Source organism: Bos grunniens, chromosome 21 (assembly GCF_055505025.1).
Source record: "Bos grunniens cultivar Pamir isolate PY7600 chromosome 21, Bosgru_T2T1.0, whole genome shotgun sequence".
Classification (NCBI taxonomy): domain Eukaryota; kingdom Metazoa; phylum Chordata; class Mammalia; order Artiodactyla; family Bovidae; genus Bos; species Bos grunniens.
The window spans coordinates 31,488,985-31,505,017 of NC_141185.1; the positions used below are offsets into that span (position 1 = coordinate 31,488,985).

Sequence of the window (16,033 nt, forward strand, 5' to 3'; positions counted from 1 at the left end):
ACACTTGAAAAGGAATCAAAGACTTAGGACTGAATGAGGTGACACTGGATCAAACTTAATAAAGTCTGTACCTTTAAGAGTGCTAATTTCTCCATGAAAGAAATGATCAGAAAAACAAAACGAAACACATTATGGGAAACAAAATCTTTATATGTTTGGAAAAAACACAGTTCTATATCACTCAGAAGGAATCATAATGGAAATTAGATAATATAACTAAAAATAAAGATAATACAGTATATCAAAAGTTATGGGATATGGCTAAACAATGCTCAGAAAGAAATTTATTGCAAAAAAAAGATTGAGAAATATGAGCTCAGTGTCCAACTTAAGTTAGAGAACCATAGAGTAAATCTAAAGAGAGAAGGCACAAATAAACAAACAACCAAGATGACATAATCACACACAAAGTGGACATTAAAAAATATAGTCATCTTATTGCAATAACTTTAAAACCTTGGGTGAAAGGGACAATTTATTAGGAAAATATAAATTGTCAAAATCTGACTCAAGAAATAGAAAGCATGAAAAGATCTCTGACTATTCAATAAACTGAAACAGTGTTTAAAATATCTACCACTAATTAACTTAACTCTCCCCCTTGCCCCTTCTACCCACCTACCAAGCAAACTAGTTCTACAGACAAATCAAATATTCAAGTAACAGATAACTGCAGTATTGCCATATGCATACTGTTTTACAAACTGGAAGAAACAAGAAGGTTGCCCAACTTTAAAAAATAGAATAACCAAATCAGATAAGATGGTAAGTGAAAAATTATAAGCTAGGCTATTGGATCAATTTAAAAGCAAATAATCTTAAATCAATGAAGTAATAACCAAAATTTTAAAATGTCTAAAAAATGCATCATGCTCATAAGAGTTTTAAATCAGGAATGCAAGAGTGATTTACTATTGATAAAAACATTAATGAAATTCATCACCTTAATATATTAATAAAGAAAAAAAACACAGGGTTATCTCAATAAAAACAAAGAGAAATCAACAAAATTCACTGTTCCTTTATGATAAAACTTTTTAGAATAGTTGGAAGAGAGGAAAACTTTCTTAATATCAGTATATCAAGTTTCACTCATAGTGGTGAAACATTAGAAGCATTCCTTTTGAAACCAGTCGTGACAAAAGCATGCCCTATTTTGCTTTGTACTGGCCAGTCCAGGAAGCCCAGAGATTGACATAGGCAAACATAATAATTAAAAAAGAAGAAATAATACTCTATATTTGAGAGTAGTAGGCAACCCAAGAAAATTTCTAACTACCTTATTAAAAATAATCAGCGATTTCTAAAGGTTTATTACATGTAAGATCTAGGAAAAAAAATTAAAAATATAATTTAAAAAAGATAGCATGTAGAGTAGAAACTAAAATGTAAAGCAGTAGAAATAAATCTACTAGAAGGTGTTGAAGACTTTTATGGAGAAAATTATAAAACTTTATTGATAGTCAATAAAAAACTAAATATATGGAGAAGATATTGCATGCAATAGAAAGTTAAAATACTAATGATGTGATTGATCTCCAAACTTGTGAATAAATTCATTGCAATATTCCAATAAAATCTTACCAATATTTTCTTGGAACTTGAGAAAGATTCTAACACTATGGAAGAACAAAGAGAAAACAGACAGTTATGAAGAAGAACCTGGGAGATATCTTACCAATATATCAAGACATTTTAAAGTAATAGAAATTAGGGAAAGGCAGTATTGATAAAGGCAAAGATTAATAGACCAATGGAGAAAAATAGAAAGCTCAGACACAGAGTTGTATGTATGTTTACATATCTGAAGTTGATAGATGAGAAATAAGGCTTATCAAATCAGTGAAGAATAATAGATTTTTAAAATAAATTACTCTCATGGAAAAAAATAGGATTCTTATCTTTCATTAGAGGCTGTAATAACAATAATTCTCTGCCAAATAAAAACAGCCACTATGGAGAACAGTGTGGAGATTCCTTAAAAAACTGGAAATAGAACTGCCTTATGACCCAGCAATCCCACTGCTGGGCATACACACCGAGGAAACCAGAATTGAAAGAGACATGTGTACCCCAATGTTCATCGCAGCACTGTTTATAATAGCCAGGACATGGAAGCAACCTAGATGTCCATCAGCAGACAAATGGGTAAGAAAGCTGTGGTACATATACACAATGGAGCATTACTCAGCCATTAAAAAAAATACATTTGAATCCATTCTAATGAGGTGGATGAAACTGGAGCCTATTATACAGAGTGAAGTAAGCCAGAAGGAAAAACACCAATACAGTATACTAACACATCTATATGGAATTTAGGAAGATGGTAATGATAACTCTGTATGCGAGACAGCAAAAGAGACACAGATGTATAGAACAGTCTTTTGGACTCTGTGGGAGAGGGTGAGGGTGGGATGATTTGAGAGAATGGCACTGAAACATGTATAATATCATATATGAAATGAGTCACCAGTCCAGGTTCAATGCAGGATACAGGATGCTTGGGGCTGGTGCACTGAGATGACCCAGAGGGATGGTACAGGGAGTGAGGTGGGAGGGGGGTTCAGGATGGGGAACACGTGTATACCTGTGGCGGATTCATGTTGATGTATGGCAAAACCAATACAATATTGTAAAGTAAAATAAATAAATAAATAAAGATAAATCAATAAGAAAAAAAAAACCTAAATAAAAACAAAACTTTAAGACTTTGTGAGGAAAACAGAAAAATCTCTCTTTATTTTGGAATAACAAAGAATATATTAAATAGGGAACAAAGCCTAGAACATATAGGATACAGTCAGTAAAATGGACTATGGCAAAGGAATATTTATATTTATTGAAGAACTGTGAAAAATAGAAAAAGAAAATGAACAGACTAGATGAAGACATTTGTAGGGCATAGAGTTGACAAGGATTGCTACCAAGAATATGTCAATGTTTTCTATAAATCAGTAGTAAAAGAGTGAAACATTCCAGTGGCAAATGAGAAAAGAATATGAGAAACAAGAAGATGACATCTCATAGGCCAGGAAATACATGAAATGACATGCAACTTTGTGAAAGTTTATTACATATAGGATGTATATATAAAATGCTGATTATTACCCAGATAAGATGTTGACAAAGATATGCAACAAGGTAAACTTGCACATAATACTATGACTGTAAATTAGTAAAATCATTTGAGAGAGAGAGCAATTGGTTATTACCTAATAAACTTGACCATGCTGGTACATTCAACCTATCAACTTCTAGAGGTAGGAATTTCCATATATGTACTCAAGAGACAATATTGTGTATGTACAAAAGAGATATGTACAGGGTGTTTAGAGCTCAGTGCTTAAAACAGAAAATATTGAGATAATATAATTATTTTCTGCAGGATAAATAAGTATGCTGTGGAAGGGGTCATATGACAGAATATATTAAAGCAACAAAAACAAATGAACTAGGCTAGAACCATTGGTATCATTATGGGTAAATCTTTCATACCTAATGCTGAGTGAGAAAAAGCTCCTTGGAAAAGAATACATCCAATATTATGACAATTGTTTAAGAATATATTGTTGTTGTTCAGTCACTAAATTGTATCTAACTCTTTGAGACCCCATGAACTGCAGCATGCCATGCTTCCCTGTCCTTCACTATCTCCGAGTTTGCTTAAATTCATGTCCATTGATTTGGTTATGCCATCCAACCATCTCATTCTCTGTTGCCCTTTTCTCCTTCTGCCTACAATCTTTCCCAGAATTAGGGTCTTTTCCAGTGAGTCAGCTGTTTGCATCAGGTAGCCAAGGTAATGGAGCTTCAGCTTCAGCATTAATCCTTCAATGAATATTCAGGGTTGATTTCCTTTAGGATTGACTGGTGTGAACTCCTTGCTATCCAAGGGACTCTCAAGAGTCTTCTCCAGCACCACAGTTCAAAGGCATCAATTCTTCAGTACTCAGCCTTTTTTTATTGTCCAGCTTCACATGCATACATGACTACTGTGAAAACCATAGCTTTGACTATACAGACCTTTCTAGGCAAAGTGATGTCTCTGCTTTTTAATACATTGTCTAGGTGTATATTCCTTACTGCCAAATTCAGACTTAAATTGAAGAAAGTAGGGAAAACCACTAGACCATTCAGGTATGACCTAAATCAAATCCCTTATGATTATACAGTGGAAGTGAGAAATAGATTTAGGGGCCTAGATCTGATAGAGTGCCTGATGAACTATGGAATGAGGTTCGTGACATTGTACAGGAGACAGGGATCAAGACCATTCCCATAGAAAAGAAATGCAAAAAAGCAAAATGGCTGTCTGGGGAGGCCTTACAAATAGCTGTGAAAAGAAGAGAAGCGAAAAGCAAAGGAGAAAAGGAAAGATATAAACATCTGAATGCAGAGTTCCAAAGAATAGCAAGAAGAGATAAGAAAGCCTTCTTCAGCAATCAATGCAAAGAAATAGAGGAAAACAACAGAATGGGAAAGACTAGAGATCTCTTCAAGAAAATCAGAGATACCAAAGGAACATTTCATGCAAAGATGGGCTTGAAAAAGGACAGAAATGGTACGGACCTAACAGAAGCAGAAGATATTAAGAAGAGATGGCAAGAATACACAGAAGAACTGTACAAAAAAGATCTTCATGACCCAGATAATCACGATGGTGTGATCATTCACCTAGAGCCAGACATCCTGGAATGTGAAGTCAAGTGGGCCTTAGAAAGCATCACTACGAACAAAGCTAGTGGAGGTGATAAAATTCCAGTTGAGCTATTCCAAATCCTGAAAGATGATGCTGTGAAAGTGCTGCACTCAATACGCCAGCAAATTTGAAAACTCAGCAGTGGCCACAGGACTGGAAAAGGTCAGTTTTCATTCCAATCCCAAAGAAAGGCAATGCCAAAGAATGCTCAAACTACTGCACAATTGCACTCATCTCACACGCTAGTAAAGTAATGCTCAAAATTATCCAAGCCAGGCTTCATCAATACGTGAACCGTGAACTTCCTGATGTTCAAGCTGGTTTTAGAAAAGGCAGAGGAACCAGAGATCAAATTGCCAACATCTGCTGGATCATGGAAAAAGCAAGAGAGTTCCAGAAAAACATCTATTTCTGCTTTATTGACTATGCCAAAGCCTTTGACTGTGTGGATCACAATAAACTGTGGAAAATTCTGAAAGAGATGGGAATACCAGACCACCTGATCTGCCTCTTTGTATGCAGAAATGTGTATGCAGGTCAGGAAGCAACAGTTAGAACCGGACATGGAACAACAGACTGGTTCCAAATAGGAAAAGGAGTACATCAAGGCTGTATATTTTCAGCCTGTTTATTTAACTTATATGCAGAGTACATCATGAGAAAAGCTGGACTGGAAGAAACACAAGCTGGAATCAAGATTTCTGGGAGAAATATCAATAACCTCAGATATGCAGACGACACCACCCTTATGGCAGAAAGTGAAGAGGAACTCAAAAGCCTCTTGACGAAAGTGAAAGTGGAGAGTGAAAACGTTGGCTTAAAGCTCAACGTTCAGAAAATGAAGATCATGGCATCTGGTGCCATCACTTCATGGGAAATAGATGGGGAAACAGTGGAAACACTGTCAGACTTTATTTTCTGGGCTCTAGAATCACTACAGATGGTGACTGCAGCCATGAAATTAAAAGACACTTACTCCTTGGAAGGAAAGTTATGTCCAACCTAGATAGCATATTCAAAAGCAGAGACATTACTTTGCCAACAAAGGTTCATCTAGTCAAAGCTATGGTTTTTCCTGTGGTCATGTATGGATGTGAGAGTTGGACTGTGAAGAAGGCTGAGCGCCGAAGAATTGATGTTTTTGAACTGTGGTGTTGGAGAAGACTGTTGAGAGTCCCTTGGACTGCAAGGAGATCCAACCAGTCCATTCTGAAGGAGATCAGCCCTGGGATTTCTTTGGAAGGAATGATGCTGAAGCTGAAACTCCAGTACTTTGGCCACCTCATGCGAAGAGTTGACTCATTGGAAAAGACTCTGATGCTGGGAGGGATTGGGGGCAAGAGGAGAAGGGGACGACAGAGGATGAGATGGCTGGATGGCATCACTAACTCGATGGACGTGAGTCTGAGTGAACTCCGGGAGTTGGTGATGGACAGGGAGGCCTGGCGTGCTGTGATTCATGGGGTCTCAAAGAGTCGGACACGACTGAGCGACTGATCTGATATGATCTGATATGATATGAGGTGTGTCATAATTTTTCTTCCAAGGAGCAAGCATCTTTTAATTTCATGGCTGTAGTCACCATCCAAGCGATTTTGGAGCCCAGGAAAATAAAATCTGCCACTATATAAGTGGTGACAATATAAAGGTACACATGGAAATGATAAACATTTGATTCAGAGTAATATTTACTTCTTAGGTGGAGGGAGGAGAGTATAATTTGGAAGAGGGGCACAAAGCATTTCAGCTGTATTTATATTTCATTTCTTCAGCTGTATTTTGAGTTTATAGGTTTTTATTCACTATTTTTATATTTTTAGATAAGTCTGAATTATTTAAGAAAGCCTTCAAAACAAAGACAAGTAAAACTGACACCAGTTACAATATGCCTGTTATGAATATCCAGCCCTTCTGAAAGGTGCTTATTTTTGATAAGTATATATCATATTCCAAATTAATATAAAATTATATTTCCAAGGAAAAACAAATACCCTAGCATCATGAATGCCAACTTCCTTTGAGAAGTCTACTTGAAGTAAAATAGAGACTACAGATGTTGGGTACCTTGTGTTTGTATGTGTGCACAGAGAGAGACAGAGATACAGAGACAGAGATGGAAGAGGCTGTTAGCTGATGAACAAACACCATCATATACTCAGAACTTTTATTTTTAAAAGACTCAAAATCAGCCACAAATATCACATTTAGATTGCATTTCTACCTGTTTATTTCTCTTTCTTTCTCTTCCTCTTTTGTCCCTGCTTGGCTCAAGTAATAATTTTCAAATATCTGTCCAATGTCTTGCATGTCAAAAATTATTGCTAGAGCCTTCAATGCTCAAGAAAAATGCTGCAAATCCTTTTTGCATTAACTCTTTAAATATTATATAAACATAAAATGACTAGGAACCCAAATGACTACTCTGCAATTTACAAATTTTTCTTTATTGCCAGATCCTTTATTTTTTTCCCTTAGTGCCTCCATTAATGTAGATTTAAAAATCCACTGATTGAACAAAAAAAGCCATACAGCCCCAACATATCTCTATTATTTTTTTTTAAGGATAGAGCTGATTGTAATTCAGCTAGGAACCTTTGTGAAGATTAGCTCTATTCCTGAAGCTACAATTTTCGCAGCAAATGCTTTCTTATTCTTAAGAATAATTTATCCAACTTCTGTTATAAATACAATATTTCTTTTCTTATATGTGTACCAAGGGCTTAACAAAAGCTTTTATTATCAGTTATTTTATCTAGATTCAAAGCCTTTAAAGAAATGCTTGATGCTTATTATTTTATATGAGACTTCCCATATATTAAATTAGGTTATTCTGTGTAAACATTTTTCATTTTAGTGAAGATTACAAAGCTGGACTGATTCCAACCCTGTATTAATATTCTTGTGACTTAGAATATATTTACCAAGGGCTAATTTCACTACATCTTTTAAGTATAAGGATTTTTTGTAATTTATATATTAATGATGATAGCAATATTATCACCAAATAATCCTTTTAGACTTATTATTAATTGCCTAGCTGAAGGCAAACACAAAGCTCATTGAAGAGGTAAACTTACCTATTAAATATATTATTGGATCCTGGTTCCTCAAGGTGAAAAGTTTGTGTGTGTGTGTTTTATGACAAATATCTTTTATGTGTGATTTTTGGAGTTTGGCTTTTTAAAGATATGGAGAGGTGGCTTAGTGGTAAAGAATCTGCCTTTCAGTACAGGAAATGCGGGTTGGATCCCTGGGTCGGGAGGATCTCTTGGAGAAGGAAATGGCAATCCACTTCAGTATTCTTTTTTTTTTTTATGTTCACTCCAGTATTCTTGCCTGGAGAATCCCATGGACAGAGGAGCCTGGTGAGCTACCATCCATGGGGTCTCAAAGAGTTGGACACGACTGAGTGACTGAGCACAGACACAGACATGTAAGTTCTAAGACACTCATTTTTTTTTCTGATCTATATACCCAATGATCAGGGCTTAACTATCCAACACTGCAGGAAGGTTTTTTTTTTTTTACAGAATTTTCCAGTTCACCCACTGGTGCAATGTTCAGAACTCATTATGCCCATCAAAATCACCTTGTTCAGGGACTGCAATGGTCCTTCCTCCTTAGGGTCCTAAAACAAATATGGAAACATCTCCCTTTCTTCTCAAGTCTGTATGTGAAAAGTCAGTGTCATAAATATGACCCCATAGTTATTGTTTGAAATAAGCTGTGATAGGGAGCTTTACTGAAGCACCTATAATTTCAGTCAGAGTCATTTTCTGAACCCTGTTTCTGAGATAAGGGTTCATTTCTGCATTTGCCTTTTCTCAGATTCTAAGGCGATTGAAGGCGATGGCACCCCACTCCAGTACTCTTGCCTGGAAAATCCCATGGGCAGAGGAGCCTGGTAGGCTGCAGTCCATGTGGTCACGAAGAGTCAGACACGACTGAGCGACTTCACTTTCACTAAGGCGATTGAAGGTATGGTGACATAACAACCTTTCCCTTTCACAACACAAGGTTGTGTGGTTAATACTCATTTTTGATGATCAAGTGGCCTCTAAATTACAAATAAGCCCCACTCATTCCCTAGTCTCTGTTTTATTTTTGACTTCAGGTTCATTTAATGGGGGTAGCAGTTAGAATTTCTGATTTGGTCTGGGAATGTGACCTGTATATATGAGGCTCCCCAAAGCATCTCCCCTCATGTGAGACTTCAGCCTTTTATGATTTGGAGCAGCCATCATTCCACATCCTTTTCCATGTAAGCTCTTTTGGGGATGTATTGGACACCCTCACTCTCCTCTTCAGTAAGACCAACTCTTTGGCATGTCCAGTCAAAGCTGTCTGTAAACTACAGCCCAGAATGGGCAACTCCTTTTCAGCCTTCTTGGAATTATGTGTAAAGCAGTTTCATTGCAAATGATCCTTAGTCATAACATAGATAGCTGGGGATTTAGTTTGCCCATCCTCTCTGCAGGTAGCCAATGAGTCCCTTATTTCCTGACTCTTTTAAAAAATTTATTGCAATATAGTTACAATTTTGTGTTAAAATGTACAGCAAAGGAATTCAGTTATATACATATTTGTCTATTCTTTTTTAGATTCTTTTCCATTATGATTTTGAGGATATTGAATATAGTTCCCTGTGCTATACAGTATGTCCTTATTATTTATGTATTTTGTTTATAGTAGTATGTATATTTTAATCCCAAACTCCTAATATATACCTTCCCCACCCCTTACCCTTTGGTGACCATAAGTTTGTTTTTTGTGTTTGTGAGTCTATTTCTGCTTTGTCAATAAGTTCATTTCTATCAGTTTTTTAAGATTCAATAAATACTAAGTGATATCATATGATATTTGTCTTTATCTGACTTACTTCACTTAGTATAATAAGCTCTAGGTCCAGTCATATTGCTGGCAATGACATTATTTCATTATGTTTTATGGCTGAGTAATATTCCATTTTGTGTGTGTGTGTATATATATATAATATCTTTATCAATTCATCTGTTGGTGGATACTTTGCTTTCATGTCTTGACTCTTGTAAACAGTGCTGCTATGAAAAGTGGGGTATGTATATCTTTTTGAATTATAGCTTTGTCCAGATATATGCCCAGAAGTAAGATCACTGGATCATATGATAGTTCTATTTTCAGTTTTTTATAGAAACTCTATACTTTTATCCATAGTGGCTGTTCCAATTTATAGTCCCATCAACAGTGTAGAAAGGTTCCCTTTTCTCCACGCCATCTCCAGCATTTGTTATTTGTAGACTTTTTGATGAAGGCCACTTTTATAGTTGTTAGTATGTTGACTGTTAGTCTAGATTCATTTCCAGATTTGTTCCTAAAATGTTTACTAGGCTGTAGAACTGTCTAAAATAGGTCACCATTAAAACATACACTTTGGAGAGTATCCCTTCCTATTAGACAATTCTGTTAACTACAACAGAGTTGTAGGTCACTTCAAGCTTTGTAGGTTTGGCAACTCTGTGTTGTCAAAAGAGAAAAAAGTCTGGAAATCATCTTGTAAAATATGACCATATGGAAAAGAATGAATGAGTACCTCAATGTAGGTATATGTAAAAAGAAATCAAGAAAAGAATGAGAAAGTAAACCACACACTCACACAATGAACGGTGAAATTGTGACTCAAGTATTCAGCAATGAGGAATTCCAAAACTGGCATCTCAGGAAAGAGAGACTTAATTTCCCTCTGATTTAATTTCCTCTTCATTAACTATGGGTTCATTCTGGGAGAACATTATTTTAAATTCTTGCCAAGTCTTAACTTTGTACCATGTGCATGAACTGACTACTAAAAAATGAAATAAGTACCACAGCTTTCTTATCCATTCATCTGCTGATGGACATCTAGGTTGCTTCCATGTCTTGGCTATTATAAACAGCTGTGGTACATATACACAATGGAGTATTACTCAGCCATTAAAAAGAATACATTTGAATCAGTTCTAATGAGGTGGATGAAACTGGAGCCTATTATACAGAGTGAAGTAAGCCAGAAGGAAAAACATAAATACAGTATACTAACGCATATATATGGAATTTAGAAAGATGGTAACAATAACCCGGTGTACGAGACAGCAAAAGAGACACTGATGTATAGAACAGTCTTATGGACTCTGTGGGAGAGGGAGAGGGTGGGAAGATTTGGGAGAATGGCAATGAAACATGTAAAATATCATGTAGGAAACGAGTTGCCAGTCCAGGTTCGATGCATGATGCTGGATGCTTGGGGCTGGTGCACTGGGACGGCCCAGAGGGATGGTATGGGGAGGGAGGAGGGAGGAGGGTTCGGGATGGGGAACACACGTATACCTGTGGCGGATTCATTTTGATATTTGGCAAAACTAATACAATTATGTAAAGTTTAAAAATAAAATAAAATTAGAGAAAAAAAAAATAAAAATAAAAAATGAAATAAAAAACAAGTGCCGTGTGATTAATACCTTATTCTTTTTAAGGAATAGAACCAGGAGAAATGAGTTATGGTTCTGTAGGGAATATGAATTTTAGCCCACAGATCCAAGTAGCAAGAACTGCATTACCTCATTTTCTTTAAATCAACTTAAATCTTTTCTGAGGGCAGTTTAACCCCAGTTGTTACTGAGATTCCCATTTCTCTGCAAAGCTATTCAAATTCTCTGGTTTCTGTGAGCTATTTAGACATGATAGAATCTCATCTTGTTGTCAGTGCCCTCCCCCGCACCGATTACCTCTGAAATGCTGATGGTGGCACCTGCATGGCCTCTTCAGGTCCCCCAAGGTTACATCTTCTCTCCCACTCTCATAGTGGGGGAATCTTGCTATGCACATCACAAAGCTGTCTCCTTCTAGAAGCTGTCACCTCCCCAATGGACTGGCACAGGCTTTCTATGGGACTGCACATTTCTTACCATTTCCTTATTTCAGGGCCATCTTTTTCTTCTCTCTTACAGTTCTCAGAAGAATCAATTTTCTCTCTCCCCTGTCTAGCACACTTGGGATAATCTCTTCAAAGAGTTTAGGTTTTTACAAAAGGCAGCAAGAAATGTTTATTCTGAGAAAAGCTTCTGCTTTCAGTCCAGCAAAAGTCCCTAAGCAAAAAAGAGCAACCTCATTGAAAAGGATGAAAAGAAATATAGAGGAATAACAAATGCTATTTCCTATTTTAATAAACCAATCTGCTATAAGTATATCTGGGATGTTTAACAATAGTCAGTGAGATTCCCTAATCAACTTGTTTGTGAAAGAGAGGCAGACATTGCTCAAAAGCGGTGATGGTTGTGATGTGTTGGTGTGAGTCTTCTTGAGAAGCGTTTATGGATTAACATCCCTAGAAGCCTATAAAACTGCAGTAATGGATTCAAGTTTCCATTTATCTTGTGTGTTAGAGTGTAAAGTCCTTGGGGGTAGGGTCGGGGAAGGGTCAATACAGCTATTTATTGCAGGCACCAGCTCAATGCCTGAGATAGAGCAGGTCTTCAATAAACCTTTGTTGAAAGAATGAATGAGTTAATGGAGCTAAAGATGGTAACCTACCGATATTAGTTTTCAGTTTACAGCAACTTATAATAATTCTCCTAAAGACTTCAAGATGATAAGCCCACGTCTGATTCATCAGTTTCAACTGTGAACAAGTTGTAAATTGTACATTCATTACATTTAATTCCTTAATTCATTTAAGTCCATTCATTTTATTTTTTTCTAATTGCTTGATATTGATCATCGATATTTGGTGGAGTTTTATGACATTTTGCAAAACACTTAGCTAATATTTCATTAATAACAGTGCTTCTAGGACCTAACTATACTCTTTTATTGCAACTTGTATCCACAAATATTTGAGATTCACTCTCAATAGGATTGAAAATACTAATATGCAATGGTGAAGGGACATTTGCACTCTCAGCAGCTTTTTTGTATTTACTTTTTAAAAAAAGTTCACTTAAATCTCATGATTATCAGTGAATTAGCAACTATTTAGTCACTATGATAATTATAATATATCACTATAACATCATAATAATTGTTTTTCAGATATTGCAAATCTCTTGGCCATCTTCACATGAATAAAGAATTATGTTTATTAATTCTCCTGCCTCTCTTTCAGAGTTTCTTGCAGAAGTTCTAAGTCTGTTCTATTCCATTCTATATCCTTGCTCACCTCATCATGAGGCATCTTTTACTTATGAAATGATCTACTGTTCTATAACAGTAAGCAGCATGTTATATAATCACATATTTCATATATTGGGTTGGCCAAAAAGCTCATTCAGGTTTTTCATAACATCTTATGGGAAAACCCAGATGAACTTTTTGGCCAACCCAGTACTATTGATAGCATCTTTTGTGTATTGCATTTAACGTGTGCTGTGCTTAGTTGCTCAGTCATGTCTGACTCTCTGCAACTCCATGGACTGTAGCCCACCAGGCTCCTCTGTTCATGAGGATTCTTCAGGCAAGAATACTGGAGTGGGTTGCCATGCTTCCTCCAGGGGATCTTCCCAAAGCAGGGATCAAACCCAGGTTTCCCGTATTGCAGGTGGATTCTTTACCATCTGAGCCACCATGGAAGCCCTGTATTAACATACTTTTAAATAAATTTAATTCTCTGAACAGAACACTTTTTCTTTATGTAAATCATTATTATTTTTAAGTGTTTGTAGTTTACAAATGATGTAATTGGAGTCATTCAGGAGTGCAAAGATGTCTTTTGATCTCTTTGGAGGTGTGGTTTATAAACCTGGGTTCTCTATTTTCATTCCTGACTTTCTTTAATTTGAGTAATAATACATATCTTCCACCAAGCCTACATTTGAGGCAGTGTTTAGTAATTTAGGCATGCTTCTCTACTAGCAAATGTGAGAACATCCTAACTGAACGGTGGGGCTTCTAAATATAGTTAGGTTGTTGTGAACATTAATGTGCTCGTGTTTTCGAATCATGTTTGCATGTTTGATAAATATTTAAATTAAAAATATTTATCATACAAGTCAGAACCTGGATAGCGCCAACCTTTCAAAACTGTGATTCTCATTCCTCACTTTCCGAGTATCTGTTAATTACTCTCCATATTTTAGAGGATATTACTTTTTCTTGACAAAGAGCATTTGATGAAAACTACAGCTTTGGTGTATATATATAATTAAGAGAGGCTGAATTGCAGGGTACTTTTTGTTTTGTGCTCTGATTAACCAAATTGTAGCACTTTCCTTTTATCACCCATGTAGGACTGCAAAAGGAAGATAGTTACACACTTCAAAACAAGGATTAGGCCAGGGCCTTGATGAGTGGCGTGGGTCCCACTGCTACACGTAATGTGCTGCTTCTACGTGCTAGGAGATGGAACGTAGTGCCAGTCTGTGGCATCACTCAGCAGGTGCAAATGAAGTATGAAATGAAAAATTCCAACCCACACAATGAACAGAGAAAAAAAAAACACAGCATTTTGTAGTCACTGCTGTGTCAGGCTATTTACTCTCATAGACAGCTCAGCTCCACCTAGGCAAGTGCCCCAAATCTCTCTGACTCTGACACCTGCTACAGAAACTGGGTTTTGCTTTGTGCTACTTTGGTTATGTTAATTCCCCTTCAAGAATCCCCATCCTTCCAGAAGAAGACCAGTTGAAGTCTTTAGAAGCTGGTTACTTTCTTAACAGGGAAGAATGATGTGAGGGTAAGGGTAAGTGCTATTGAGAAATGTGAATGATGCTCAAAATGGATAATAAGGTGATCCTGAAATTAAGTTCCACATGGAATTTTTATTCTTTTAACTTATGAGAAAATATTGTACCTAATATATTTGCTCGTTCCATTTTTTAAAGATCTGAAGGGAAACTGCCATCCATCACTGTTGATACCTGATGTAAGGATGAGACAAACATTTGGATAATAAAATTGTCTTAATTAATTCAGATAAATTAGTATCACCATGCTTTTAAAATATTTTTGCATATCTATCTATGTATCTATCTACCTACCTACCTATCTACCTAACTGATCTCAGTCTACTTATTTGATATTATCAGTCAGAGCTAAAACTTAACTGATAACTTTAAAGACTATAAATGTTAGTGCCTTCTGGGGACAAGGCTCGATTTTCATTAGAGTATATTGAAAATGACAATGTCCTACTTATTTTTGCCTTCCAGTTTTATTGAGATATAATTAACATACAGCACCATGAAACTTTAGGGTATACAGCATAATGATTTGATTTGCATACATCAAAATGATCAGCACAGTAAATTTAGTGAACATCCATCATCTCATATGTGTACAGAATTAAAATAGAAAAAAATATTTTCTTGTCATGCGATCTCTTAGGATTTATTCTATAATCATTTACAGACATAACACCCAGCAGTACTAATTATATTTATCATATTGTACATTACATCCTTAGAACTTATCTTATAGGTAGAAATTTGTACATTTTGACTAACTTTCATCCAGTTGCCTCTGCCCCACCTCTGATAACCACCTCTGATCTCTTTTTCTATGAGTTTGTTTCTAAAATATATTTGACCTACAACACTATGTTAGTTCCTGTTACATAATATAAGAAAATCACTATTTCTGTACATTTTAAGCTGATCAAGGTAAGTCTAGTTACAATGTGTCAACATATAAAGATATTACATAGTTATTGACTGTATTTCCCACACTATTCTTTTCATACTCTGACTCATTTATTTTGCAATGGGATTTGTACCTCTTAATCTCTCTCACCTATTTTTTTTTGCCTGCTTTGAGTTCTCTGCCCTTTGGCAAATACCTGTTTGTTCTCTGTATCGGTAACTCTGTTTCTGTTTTGTTACAGTTGTTCATTTTTTAAAAAATATTCTCTATATAAGTGGATGTGAGAGTTGGACTGTGAAGAAGGCTGAGCGCCGAAGAATTGATGCTTTTGAACTGTGGTGTTGGAGAAGACTCTTGAGAGTCCCTTGGACTGCAAGGAGATCCAACCAGTCCATTCTGAAGGAGATCAGCCCTGGGATTTCTTTGGAAAGAATGATGCTAAAGCTGAAACTCCAGTACTTTGGCCACCTCATGCGAAGAGTTGACTCATTGGAAAAGACTCTGATGCTGGGAGGGATTGGGGGCAGGAGGAGAAGGGGACCACAGAGGATGAGATGGCTGGATGGCATCACTGACTCGATGGACATGAGTCTCAGTGAACTCCAGGAGTTGGTGATGGACAGGGAGGCCTGGCGTGCTGTGATTCATGGGGTTGCAAAGAGTCAGACATGACTGAGTGACTGATCTGATCTGATCTGATATATAAGTGAAATCGTACAATATCTATTTTTCTTTGTCTCTTTCTCT

At 36.3% G+C, this 16,033-nt stretch overlaps 1 long non-coding RNA gene across 1 annotated transcript in view; it reads left to right on the forward strand.

The window, feature by feature from the left end:
• The window catches only part of LOC147349334 (uncharacterized), an 82,092-nt gene extending 66,451 nt beyond the window's left edge, over positions 1-15,641 (forward strand). Inside the window, exons 2-4 of the long non-coding RNA XR_015150359.1 lie at positions 8,027-8,132; positions 8,528-8,677; positions 15,528-15,641. This is a non-coding gene — a long non-coding RNA (uncharacterized LOC147349334). The remainder of the gene's footprint in view (positions 1-8,026; positions 8,133-8,527; positions 8,678-15,527) is intronic.
• The last annotated feature ends 392 nt before the right edge of the window (positions 15,642-16,033 follow it).